The sequence below is a fragment of the Bos indicus genome, chromosome 18 (assembly GCF_029378745.1).
Source record: "Bos indicus isolate NIAB-ARS_2022 breed Sahiwal x Tharparkar chromosome 18, NIAB-ARS_B.indTharparkar_mat_pri_1.0, whole genome shotgun sequence".
NCBI classification, from domain to species: domain Eukaryota; kingdom Metazoa; phylum Chordata; class Mammalia; order Artiodactyla; family Bovidae; genus Bos; species Bos indicus.
Window position 1 is genome coordinate 95,990 of NC_091777.1, and position 14,064 is coordinate 110,053.

Sequence of the window (14,064 nt, forward strand, 5' to 3'; positions counted from 1 at the left end):
ATAGCCAAGTGATCAGTGCATGATAGCCACCTGATCAGTGTGTGATCAGTCACGTGATCAGTGCAAGTTCTGTCACGTGATCAGTGTATGATATCCACGTGATCAGTGCATGCGCACTCATGTGATCAGTGCATTGTAGCTTCGTGCTCAGTGCATGATCATTCACGTGTTCAGTGCGTGAGAGCCATGTGATCAGTGCATGATAGCCACGTGATCAGTGCATGATCAGTCACATGATCAGTGCAAAATCTTTCCCGTCTAAGTGTATGATCATCCACATTATCAGTGCATGTAGAGTCAAGTGATCAGTGCATGATAGCGGCATGATCATTGCATGATCAGTCACGGGATATGTGCATGTGCAGTCACGTTATCAGTGAATGATAGCCACGTGATCAGCGCATGATCAGTCCCGTGAGCAGTGTATGACCAGCCACGTTATCAGTGCATGATAGGAAGGTGATCATTGCATGATCAGTCACGTGATCATTGCATGGTCAGCTACGTGATGAGTGCATGATAGCCAGGTGATCAGTGCATGATCAGTCTCGTGATCAGTGTATGACCAGCCACATGATCAGTGCAGGATAGCCACATAATTAGCGCCTGATAGCCAGGTGATCAGTGGATGACCAGTCACGTGAACCGTGTATGATCAGTCATGTGATCAGTGCATGCGCTCTCATGTTATCAGTGCATGACAGCTACGTGATCAGTGCATGATCAGTCACGTGATCAGTGTATGATTCCCACGTGATCAGTGCATGCATAGTCAAGTGATCAGTGAATGATAGCCATGTAATCAATGCATGATCAGTCACGTGATGGGTGTATGATCAGCCACGTGAACAGTGCGTTCTCAGTCACGTGATCAGGGCGCACTGATCTGGGTGATTCCTGTCTGCTCATCTGCTTGACAATTGCCAGCTGAGGTGCGTGATTCCCACCTGCTCATCTGCTTGATAACTGCCAGCTGAGCTGCGTGATTCCTGCCTGCTCATCTGCTTGATAATTGCCAGCTGAGCTGTGTGATACCTGTCTGCTCATCTGCTTGATTATTGCCAGTTGAGCTGCGTGATTCCTGCCTGCTCATCTACTTGAAAATTGCCAGCTGAGCCGTGTGATTCCTGCCTTCTCAGCTGCTTGATTATTGCCAGCTGTGCCACATGATTCGTCACAGCTGAAGTCCATGATTATTGCCTGCTGATTGCATGATTCGTGCCTTCTCAGCTCTTTGATTATTGCCTCCTGAGTCACATCATCCGTGCATGATAGCCACGTGATCAGCACATGATCAGTCACATGATCAGCACCAATCAGACATGTGATCATTGCATGCTCAGTCCCGTGATAAGTTCATTATCAGCAACGTGATTAGTGCATTATCGGCCACTTGAGCAGTGTATGATCAGCCACGTGATCAGTGCATGAGCAGTCACGTGATCAGTGTATGATCAGCCAAGTGATCAGTGCGTGATAGGCACGTGATCAGTGCATGATCAGTCACGTGATCAGTGCATGATCTGCCCTGTGATCAGTGTATGATCATACACTTTATCAGTAAATGCACAGTCATGTGATCAATGCATGATAGTGACGTGATCTGTGCATGATCAGTCACTCGATCAGTCCATGGTCAGCCACGTGATCACTGAATGATAGCCACGTGATCAGTGCATGATCAGTCCTGTGATCACTGTATGATCAGCCACGTGATCAGTGCATGATAGCCACCTGATCAGTGCATGATCCGTCACGTGATCAGTGCAAGATCTGCCACGTGATCAGAGTATGATATGCACCTGATCTGTGCATGCACAGTTACGTGATCAGTGCATTATAGCTATGTGATCAGTGCATGATCAGACACGGGATCAGTGCATGAGAGCCACGTGATCAGTGCATGATAACTTTTGTGAACAGTGTATGATCAGCCACTTGATATGTGCATAGTAACCACGTGATCAGTGCATGATCAGTCACCTGATCAGTGCATACGCAGTCACGTGATCAGTGAATGATAGCCACGGGATCAGTGCATGATCAGTCCTGTGTCACTGTATGATCAGCCACGTGATCAGTGCATGAGACCACAGGATTAGTGCATGACAGGGACGTAATCATTGCATGATCAGTCAGTTGATCAGTGCATGATCAGCTACGTGATCAGTGCATGATCAGTCAAATGAACAGTGCATGTTCAGCCACGTGATTTGTGCATGATAGCCACCTGATCAGTGCATGATCCGTCACGTGATCAGTGCAAGATCTGCCACGTGATCAGTGTATGATATCCACGTCATCAGTGCATGCGCAGTCACATGAACAGTGCATTATAGCTACGTGATCAGTGCATGATCAGCCACGTGATCAGTGCATGGGAGCCATGTGATCAGTGCATGATCAGTTACCTGATCAGTGTATGATCAGCCACGTGATCAGGGCATAATAGCCATGTTATCAGTGCATGTTCAGTCACGTGATCCGTGCATATGCACTCACGTGATCAGTGCATGATAGCTACGTGATCAGTGCATGATCAGTCGAAAGTTCAATGCATGATGAGCCTCGTGATCAGTGCATGACAGTCACGTGATCAGTGCATACAGTTACGTGATCAGTGCATGCGCAGTCAAGCGATCAGTGCATGATAACCACGTGATCAGTGCATGATAGCCAAGTGATCAGTGCATGATAGCCACCTGATCAGTGTGTGATCAGTCACGTGATCAGTGCAAGGTCTGTCATGTGATCAGTGTATGATATCCACGTGATCAGTGCATGCGCACTCATGTGATCAGTGCATTGTAGCTTCGTGCTCAGTGCATGATCATTCACGTGTTCAGTGCGTGAGAGCCATGTGATCAGTGCATGATAGCCACGTGATCAGTGCATGATCAGTCACATGATCAGTGCAAAATCTTTCCCGTCTAAGTGTATGATCATCCACATTATCAGTGCATGTAGAGTCAAGTGATCAGTGCATGATAGCGGCATGATCATTGCATGATCAGTCACGGGATATGTGCATGTGCAGTCACGTTATCAGTGAATGATAGCCACGTGATCAGCGCATGATCAGTCCCGTGAGCAGTGTATGACCAGCCACGTTATCAGTGCATGATAGGAAGGTGATCATTGCATGATCAGTCACGTGATCATTGCATGGTCAGCTACGTGATGAGTGCATGATAGCCAGGTGATCAGTGCATGATCAGTCTCGTGATCAGTGTATGACCAGCCACATGATCAGTGCAGGATAGCCACATAATTAGCGCCTGATAGCCAGGTGATCAGTGGATGACCAGTCACGTGAACCGTGTATGATCAGTCATGTGATCAGTGCATGCGCTCTCACGTTATCAGTGCATGACAGCTACATGATCAGTGCATGATCAGTCACGTGATCAGTGTATGATTCCCACGTGATCAGTGCATGCATAGTCAAGTGATCAGTGAATGATAGCCATGTAATCAATGCATGATCAGTCACGTGCTGAGTGTATGATCAGCCACGTGAACAGTGCATTCTGAGTCACGTGATCAGGGCGCACTGATCTGGGTGATTCCTGTCTGCTCATCTGCTTGACAATTGCCAGCTGAGGTGCGTGATTCCCACCTGCTCATCTGCTTGATAACTGCCAGCTGAGCTGCGTGATTCCTGCCTGCTCATCTGCTTGATAATTGCCAGCTGAGCTGTGTGATACCTGTCTGCTCATCTGCTTGATTATTGCCAGTTGAGCTCCGTGATTCCTGCCTGCTCATCTACTTGAAAATTGCCAGCTGAGCCGTGTGATTCCTGCCTTCTCAGCTGCTTGATTATTGCCAGCTGTGCCGCATGATTCGTCACAGCTGAAGTCCATGATTATTGCCTGCTGATTGCATGATTCGTGCCTTCTCAGCTCTTTGATTATTGCCTCCTGAGTCACATCATCAGTGCATGATAGCCACGTGATCAGCACATGATCAGACACATGATCAGCACCAATCAGACATGTGATCATTGCATGCTCAGTCCCGTGATAAGTGCATTATCAGCAATGTGATTAGTGCATTATCGGCCACTTGAGCAGTGTATGATCAGCCACGTGATCAGTGCATGAGCAGTCACGTGATCAGTGTATGATCAGCCAAGTGATCAGTGCGTGATAGGCACGTGATCAGTGCATGATCAGTCACGTGATCAGTGCATGATCTGCCCTGTGATCAGTGTATGATCATCCACTTGATCAGTGCATGCGCAGTCATGTGATCACTGCATGATAGTGACGTGATCTGTGCATGATCAGTCACGAGATCAGTCCATGGTCAGCCGCGTGATCAGTGAATGATAGCCACGTGATCAGTGCATGATCAGTCCTGTGTCACTGTTTGATCAGCCACGTGATCAGTGCATGAGACCACAGGATTAGTGCATGACAGGGACGTAATCATTGCATGATCAGTCACTTGATCAGTGCATGATCAGCTACGTGATCAGTGCATGATCAGTCAAATGAACTGTGCATGTTCAGCCACGTGATTTGTGCGTGATAGCCACCTGATCAGTGCATGATCCGTCACGTGATCAGTGCAAGATCTGCCACGTGATCAGTGTATGATATCCTCGTCATCAGTGCATGCGCAGTCACATGAACAGTGCATTATAGCTACGTGATCAGTGCAGGATCAGCCACGTGATCAGTGCATGAGAGCCATGTGATCAGTGCATGATCAGTTACCTGATCAGTGTATGATCAGCCACGTGATCAGGGCATAATAGCCATGTTATCAGTGCATGTTCAGTCACGTGATCCGTGCATACGCAGTCACGTGATCAGTGCATGATAGCTACGTGATCAGTGCATGATCAGTCAAAAGTTCAATGCATGATCAGCCTCGTGATCAGTGCATGACAGTCACGTGATCAGTGCATACAGTTACGTGATCAGTGCATGCGCAGTCAAGCGATCAGTGCATGATAGCCACGTGATCAGTGCATGATAGCCAAGTGATCAGTGCATGATAGCCACCTGATCAGTGTGTGATCAGTCACGTGATCAGTGCAAGGTCTGTCACGTGATCAGTGTATGATATCCACGTGATCAGTGCATGCGCACTCATGTGATCAGTGCATTGTAGCTTCGTGCTCAGTGCATGATCATTCACGTGTTCAGTGCGTGAGAGCCATGTGATCAGTGCATGATAGCCACGTGATCAGTGCATGATCAGTCACATGATCAGTGCAAAATCTTTCCCGTCTAAGTGTATGATCATCCACATTATCAGTGCATGTAGAGTCAAGTGATCAGTGCATGATAGCGGCATGATCATTGCATGATCAGTCACGGGATATGTGCATGTGCAGTCACGTTATCAGTGAATGATAGCCACGTGATCAGCGCATGATCAGTCCCGTGAGCAGTGTATGACCAGCCACGTTATCAGTGCATGATAGGAAGGTGATCATTGCATGATCAGTCACGTGATCATTGCATGGTCAGCTACGTGATGAGTGCATGATAGCCAGGTGATCAGTGCATGATCAGTCTCGTGATCAGTGTATGACCAGCCACATGATCAGTGCAGGATAGCCACATAATTAGCGCCTGATAGCCAGGTGATCAGTGGATGACCAGTCACGTGAACCGTGTATGATCAGTCATGTGATCAGTGCATGCGCTCTCACGTTATCAGTGCATGACAGCTACATGATCAGTGCATGATCAGTCACGTGATCAGTGTATGATTCCCACGTGATCAGTACATGCATAGTCAAGTGATCAGTGAATGATAGCCATGTAATCAATGCATGATCAGTCACGTGCTGAGTGTATGATCAGCCACGTGAACAGTGCATTCTCAGTCACGTGATCAGGGCGCACTGATCTGGGTGATTCCTGTCTGCTCATCTGCTTGACAATTGCCAGCTGAGTTGCGTGATTCCCACCTGCTCATCTGCTTGATAACTGCCAGCTGAGCTGCGTGATTCCTGCCTGCTCATCTGCTTGATAATTGCCAGCTGAGCTGTGTGATACCTGTCTGCTCATCTGCTTGATTATTGCCAGTTGAGCTGCGTGATTCCTGCCTGCTCATCTACTTGAAAATTGCCAGCTGAGCCGTGTGATTCCTGCCTTCTCAGCTGCTTGATTATTGCCAGCTGTGCCGCATGATTCGTCACAGCTGAAGTCCATGATTATTGCCTGCTGATTGCATGATTCGTGCCTTCTCAGCTCTTTGATTATTGCCTCCTGAGTCACATCATCAGTGCATGATAGCCACGTGATCAGCACATGATCAGACACATGATCAGCACCAATCAGACATGTGATCATTGCATGCTCAGTCCCGTGATAAGTGCATTATCAGCAACGTGATTAGTGCATTATCGGCCACTTGAGCAGTGTATGATCAGCCACGTGATCAGTGCATGAGCAGTCACGTGATCAGTGTATGATCAGCCAAGTGATCAGTGCGTGATAGGCACGTGATCAGTGCATGATCAGTCACGTGATCAGTGCATGATCTGCCCTGTGATCAGTGTATGATCATCCACTTGATCAGTGCATGCGCAGTCATGGGATCACTGCATGATAGTGACGTGATCTGTGCATGATCAGTCACGAGATCAGTCCATGCTCAGCCTCGTGATCAGTGAATGATAGCCACGTGATCAGTGCATGATCAGTCCTGTGTCACTGTTTGATCAGCCACGTGATCAGTGCATGAGACCACAGGATTAGTGCATGACAGGGACGTAATCATTGCATGATCAGTCACTTGATCAGTGCATGATCAGCTACGTGATCAGTGCATGATCAGTCAAATGAACTGTGCATGTTCAGCCACGTGATTTGTGCATGATAGCCACCTGATCAGTGCATGATCCGTCACGTGATCAGTGCAAGATCTGCCATGTGATCAGTGTATGATATCCACGTCATCAGTGCATGCGCAGTCACATGAACAGTGCATTATAGCTACGTGATCAGTGCAGGATCAGCCACGTGATCAGTGCATGAGAGCCATGTGATCAGTGCATGATCAGTTACCTGATCAGTGTATGATCAGCCACGTGATCAGGGCATAATAGCCATGTTATCAGTGCATGTTCAGTCAGGTGATCCGTGCATACGCAGTCACGTGATCAGTGCATGATAGCTACGTGATCAGTGCATGATCAGTCAAAAGTTCAATGCATGATCAGCCTCGTGATCAGTGCATGACAGTCACGTGATCAGTGCATACAGTTACGTGATCAGTGCATGCGCAGTCAAGCGATCAGTGCATGATAGCCACGTGATCAGTGCATGATAGCCAAGTGATCAGTGCATGATAGCCACCTGATCAGTGTGTGATCAGTCACGTGATCAGTGCAAGGTCTGTCACGTGATCAGTGTATGATATCCACGTGATCAGTGCATGCGCACTCATGTGATCAGTGCATTGTAGCTTCGTGCTCAGTGCATGATCATTCACGTGTTCAGTGCGTGAGAGCCATGTGATCAGTGCATGATAGCCACGTGATCAGTGCATGATCAGTCACATGATCAGTGCAAAATCTTTCCCGTCTAAGTGTATGATCATCCACATTATCAGTGCATGTAGAGTCAAGTGATCAGTGCATGATAGCGGCATGATCATTGCATGATCAGTCACGGGATATGTGCATGTGCAGTCACGTTATCAGTGAATGATAGCCACGTGATCAGCGCATGATCAGTCCCGTGAGCAGTGTATGACCAGCCACATTATCAGTGCATGATAGGAAGGTGATCATTGCATGATCAGTCACGTGATCATTGCATGGTCAGCTACGTGATGAGTGCATGATAGCCACGTGATATGCACATGATCAGACACATGATCAGCACCAATCAGACATGTGATCATTGCATGCTCAGTCCCGTGATAAGTGCATTATCAGCAACGTGATTAGTGCATTATCGGCCACTTGAGCAGTGTATGATCAGCCACGTGATCAGTGCATGAGCAGTCACGTGATCAGTGTATGATCAGCCAAGTGATCAGTGCGTGATAGGCACGTGATCAGTGCATGATCAGTCACGTGATCAGTGCATGATCTGCCCTGTGATCAGTGTATGATCATCCACTTGATCAGTGCATGCGCAGTCATGGGATCACTGCATGATAGTGACGTGATCTGTGCATGATCAGTCACGAGATCAGTCCATGCTCAGCCTCGTGATCAGTGAATGATAGCCACGTGATCAGTGCATGATCAGTCCTGTGTCACTGTTTGATCAGCCACGTGATCAGTGCATGAGACCACAGGATTAGTGCATGACAGGGACGTAATCATTGCATGATCAGTCACTTGATCAGTGCATGATCAGCTACGTGATCAGTGCATGATCAGTCAAATGAACTGTGCATGTTCAGCCACGTGATTTGTGCATGATAGCCACCTGATCAGTGCATGATCCGTCACGTGATCAGTGCAAGATCTGCCATGTGATCAGTGTATGATATCCACGTCATCAGTGCATGCGCAGTCACATGAACAGTGCATTATAGCTACGTGATCAGTGCAGGATCAGCCACGTGATCAGTGCATGAGAGCCATGTGATCAGTGCATGATCAGTTACCTGATCAGTGTATGATCAGCCACGTGATCAGGGCATAATAGCCATGTTATCAGTGCATGTTCAGTCAGGTGATCCGTGCATACGCAGTCACGTGATCAGTGCATGATAGCTACGTGATCAGTGCATGATCAGTCAAAAGTTCAATGCATGATCAGCCTCGTGATCAGTGCATGACAGTCACGTGATCAGTGCATACAGTTACGTGATCAGTGCATGCGCAGTCAAGCGATCAGTGCATGATAGCCACGTGATCAGTGCATGATAGCCAAGTGATCAGTGCATGATAGCCACCTGATCAGTGTGTGATCAGTCACGTGATCAGTGCAAGGTCTGTCACGTGATCAGTGTATGATATCCACGTGATCAGTGCATGCGCACTCATGTGATCAGTGCATTGTAGCTTCGTGCTCAGTGCATGATCATTCACGTGTTCAGTGCGTGAGAGCCATGTGATCAGTGCATGATAGCCACGTGATCAGTGCATGATCAGTCACATGATCAGTGCAAAATCTTTCCCGTCTAAGTGTATGATCATCCACATTATCAGTGCATGTAGAGTCAAGTGATCCGTGCATGATAGCGACGTGATCATTGCATGATCAGTCACGGGATATGTGCATGTGCAGTCACGTTATCAGTGAATGATAGCCACGTGATCAGCGCATGATCAGTCCCGTGAGCAGTGTATGACCAGCCACGTTATCAGTGCATGATAGGAAGGTGACCATTGCATGATCAGTCACGTGATCATTGCATGGTCAGCTACGTGATGAGTGCATGATAGCCAGGTGATCAGTGCATGATCAGTCTCGTGATCAGTGTATGACCAGCCACATGATCAGTGCAGGATAGCCACATAATTAGCGCCTGATAGCCAGGTGATCAGTGGATGACAGTCACGAGAACCGTGTATGATCAGTCATGTGATCAGTGCATGCGCTCTCTCGTTATCAGTGCATGACAGCTACGTGATCAGTGCATGATCAGTCACGTGATCAGTGTATGATTCCCACGTGATCAGTGCATGCATAGTCAAGTGATCAGTGAATGATAGCCATGTAATCAATGCATGATCAGTCACGTGATGGGTGTATGATCAGCCACGTGAACAGTGCGTTCTCAGTCACGTGATCAGGGCGCACTGATCTGGGTGATACCTGTCTGCTCATCTGCTTGACAATTGCCAGCTGAGGTGCGTGATTCCCACCTGCTCATCTGCTTGATAACTGCCAGCTGAGCTGCGTGATTCCTGCCTGCTCATCTGCTTGATAATTGCCAGCTGAGCTGTGTGATACCTGTCTGCTCATCTGCTTGATTATTGCCAGTTGAGCTGCGTGATTCCTGCCTGCTCATCTACTTGAAAATTGCCAGCTGAGCCGTGTGATTCCTGCCTTCTCAGCTGCTTGATTATTGCCAGCTGTGCCGCATGATTCGTCACAGCTGAAGTCCATGATTATTGCCTGCTGATTGCATGATTCGTGCCTTCTCAGCTCTTTGATTATTGCCTCCTGAGTCACATCATCAGTGCATGATAGCCACGTGATCAGCACATGATCAGTCACATGATCAGTGCAAAATCTTTCCCGTCTAAGTGTATGATCATCCACATTATCAGTGCATGTAGAGTCAAGTGATCCGTGCATGATAGCGACGTGATCATTGCATGATCAGTCACGGGATATGTGCATGTGCAGTCACGTTATCAGTGAATGATAGCCACGTGATCAGCGCATGATCAGTCCCGTGAGCAGTGTATGACCAGCCACGTTATCAGTGCATGATAGGAAGGTGATCATTGCATGATCAGTCACGTGATCATTGCATGGTCAGCTACGTGATGAGTGCATGATAGCCAGGTGATCAGTGCATGATCAGTCTCGTGATCAGTGTATGACCAGCCACATGATCAGTGCAGGATAGCCACATAATTAGTGCCTGATAGCCAGGTGATCAGTGGATGACAGTCACGAGAACCGTGTATGATCAGTCATGTGATCAGTGCATGCGCTCTCACGTTATCAGTGCATGATAGCTACGTGATCAGTGCATGATCAGTCACGTGATCAGTGTATGATTCCCACGTGATCAGTGCATGCATAGTCAAGTGATCAGTGAATGATAGCCATGTAATCAATGCATGATCAGTCACGTGATGGGTGTATGATCAGCCACGTGAACAGTGCGTTCTCAGTCACGTGATCAGGGCGCACTGATCTGGGTGATTCCTGTCTGCTCATCTGCTTGACAATTGCCAGCTGAGGTGCGTGATTCCCACCTGCTCATCTGCTTGATAACTGCCAGCTGAGCTGCGTGATTCCTGCCTGCTCATCTGCTTGATAATTGCCAGCTGAGCTGTGTGATACCTGTCTGCTCATCTGCTTGATTATTGCCAGTTGAGCTGCGTGATTCCTGCCTGCTCATCTACTTGAAAATTGCCAGCTGAGCCGTGTGATTCCTGCCTTCTCAGCTGCTTGATTATTGCCAGCTGTGCCACATGATTCGTCACAGCTGAAGTCCATGATTATTGCCTGCTGATTGCATGATTCGTGCCTTCTCAGCTCTTTGATTATTGCCTCCTGAGTCACATCATCAGTGCATGATAGCCACGTGATCAGCACATGATCAGTCACATGATCAGCACCAATCAGACATGTGATCATTGCATGCTCAGTCCCGTGATAAGTTCATTATCAGCAACGTGATTAGTGCATTATCGGCCACTTGAGCAGTGTATGATCAGCCACGTGATCAGTGCATGATCAGTCACGTGATCAGTGCATGATCTGCCCTGTGATCAGTGTATGATCATACACTTGATCAGTAAATGCACAGTCATGTGATCAATGCATGATAGTGACGTGATCTGTGCATGATCAGTCACTCGATCAGTCCATGGTCAGCCACGTGATCAGTGAATGATAGCCACGTGATCAGTGCATGATCAGTCCTGTGATCACTGTATGATCAGCCACGTGATCAGTGCATGATAGCCACCTGATCAGTGCATGATCCGTCACGTGATCAGTGCAAGATCTGCCACGTGATCAGAGTATGATATGCACGTGATCTGTGCATGCACAGTTACGTGATCAGTGCATTATAGCTATGTGATCAGTGCATGATCAGACACGGGATCAGTGCATGAGAGCCACGTGATCAGTGCATGATAACTTTTGTGAACAGTGTATGATCAGCCACTTGATAAGTGCATAGTAACCACGTGATCAGTGCATGATCAGTCACGTGATCAGTGCATACGCAGTCACGTGATCAGTGAATGATAGCCACGGGATCAGTGCATGATCAGTCCTGTGTCACAGTATGATCAGCCACGTGATCAGTGCATGAGACCACAGGATTAGTGCATGACAGGGACATAATCATTGCATGATCAGTCAGTTGATCAGTGCATGATCAGCTACGTGATCAGTGCATGATCAGTCAAATGAACAGTGCATGTTCAGCCACGTGATTTGTGCATGATAGCCACCTGATCAGTGCATGATCCGTCACTTGATCAGTGCAAGATCTGCCACGTGATCAGTGTATGATATCCACATCATCAGTGCATGTGCACTCATGTGATCAGTGCATTGTAGCTTCGTGCTCAGTGCATGATCATTCACGTGTTCAGTGCGTGAGAGCCATGTGATCAGTGCATGATAGCCACGTGATCAGTGCATGATCAGTCACATGATCAGTGCAAAATCTTTCCCGTCTAAGTGTATGATCATCCACATTATCAGTGCATGTAGAGTCAAGTGATCAGTGCATGATAGCGGCATGATCATTGCATGATCAGTCACGGGATATGTGCATGTGCAGTCACGTTATCAGTGAATGATAGCCACGTGATCAGCGCATGATCAGTCCCGTGAGCAGTGTATGACCAGCCATGTTATCAGTGCATGATAGGAAGGTGATCATTGCATGATCAGTCACGTGATCATTGCATGGTCAGCTACGTGATGAGTGCATGATAGCCAGGTGATCAGTGCATGATCAGTCTCGTGATCAGTGTATGACCAGCCACATGATCAGTGCAGGATAGCCACATAATTAGCGCCTGATAGCCAGGTGATCAGTGGATGACCAGTCACGTGAACCGTGTATGATCAGTCATGTGATCAGTGCATGCGCTCTCACGTTATCAGTGCATGACAGCTACATGATCAGTGCATGATCAGTCACGTGATCAGTGTATGATTCCCACGTGATCAGTGCATGCATAGTCAAGTGATCAGTGAATGATAGCCATGTAATCAATGCATGATCAGTCACGTGCTGAGTGTATGATCAGCCACGTGAACAGTGCATTCTCAGTCACGTGATCAGGGCGCACTGATCTGGGTGATTCCTGTCTGCTCATCTGCTTGACAATTGCCAGCTGAGGTGCGTGATTCCCACCTGCTCATCTGCTTGATAACTGCCAGCTGAGCTGCGTGATTCCTGCCTGCTCATCTGCTTGATAATTGCCAGCTGAGCTGTGTGATACCTGTCTGCTCATCTGCTTGTTTATTGCCAGTTGAGCTCCGTGATTCCTGCCTGCTCATCTACTTGAAAATTGCCAGCTGAGCCGTGTGATTCCGGCCTTCTCAGCTGCTTGATTATTGCCAGCTGTGCCGCATGATTCGTCACAGCTGAAGTCCATGATTATTGCCTGCTGATTGCATGATTCGTGCCTTCTCAGCTCTTTGATTATTGCCTCCTGAGTCACATCATCAGTGCATGATAGCCACGTGATCAGCACATGATCAGTCACATGATCAGCACCAATCAGACATGTGATCATTGCATGCTCAGTCCCGTGATAAGTTCATTATCAGCAACGTGATTACTGCATTATCGGCCACTTGAGCAGTGTATGATCAGCCACGTGATCAGTGCATGAGCAGTCACGTGATCAGTGTATGATCAGCCAAGTGATCAGTGCGTGATAGGCACGTGATCAGTGCATGATCAGTCACGTGATCAGTGCATGATCTGCCCTGTGATCAGTGTATGATCATCCACTTGATCAGTGCATGCGCAGTCATGTGATCACTGCATGATAGTGACGTGATCTGTGCATGATCAGTCACTCGATCAGTCCATGGTCAGCCTCGTGATCAGTGAATGATAGCCACGTGATCAGTGCATGATCAGTCCTGTGTCACTGTTTGATCAGCCACGTGATCAGTGCATGAGACCACAGGATTAGTGCATGACAGGGACGTAATCATTGCATGATCAGTCACTTGATCAGTGCATGATCAGCTACGTGATCAGTGCATGATCAGTCAAATGAACTGTGCATGTTCAGCCACGTGATTTGTGCATGATAGCCACCTGATCAGTGCATGATCCGTCACGTGATCAGTGCAAGATCTGCCACGTGATCAGTGTATGATATCCACGTCATCAGTGCATGCGCAGTCACATGAACAGTGCATTATAGCTACGTGATCAGTGCAGGATCAGCCACGTGATCAGTGC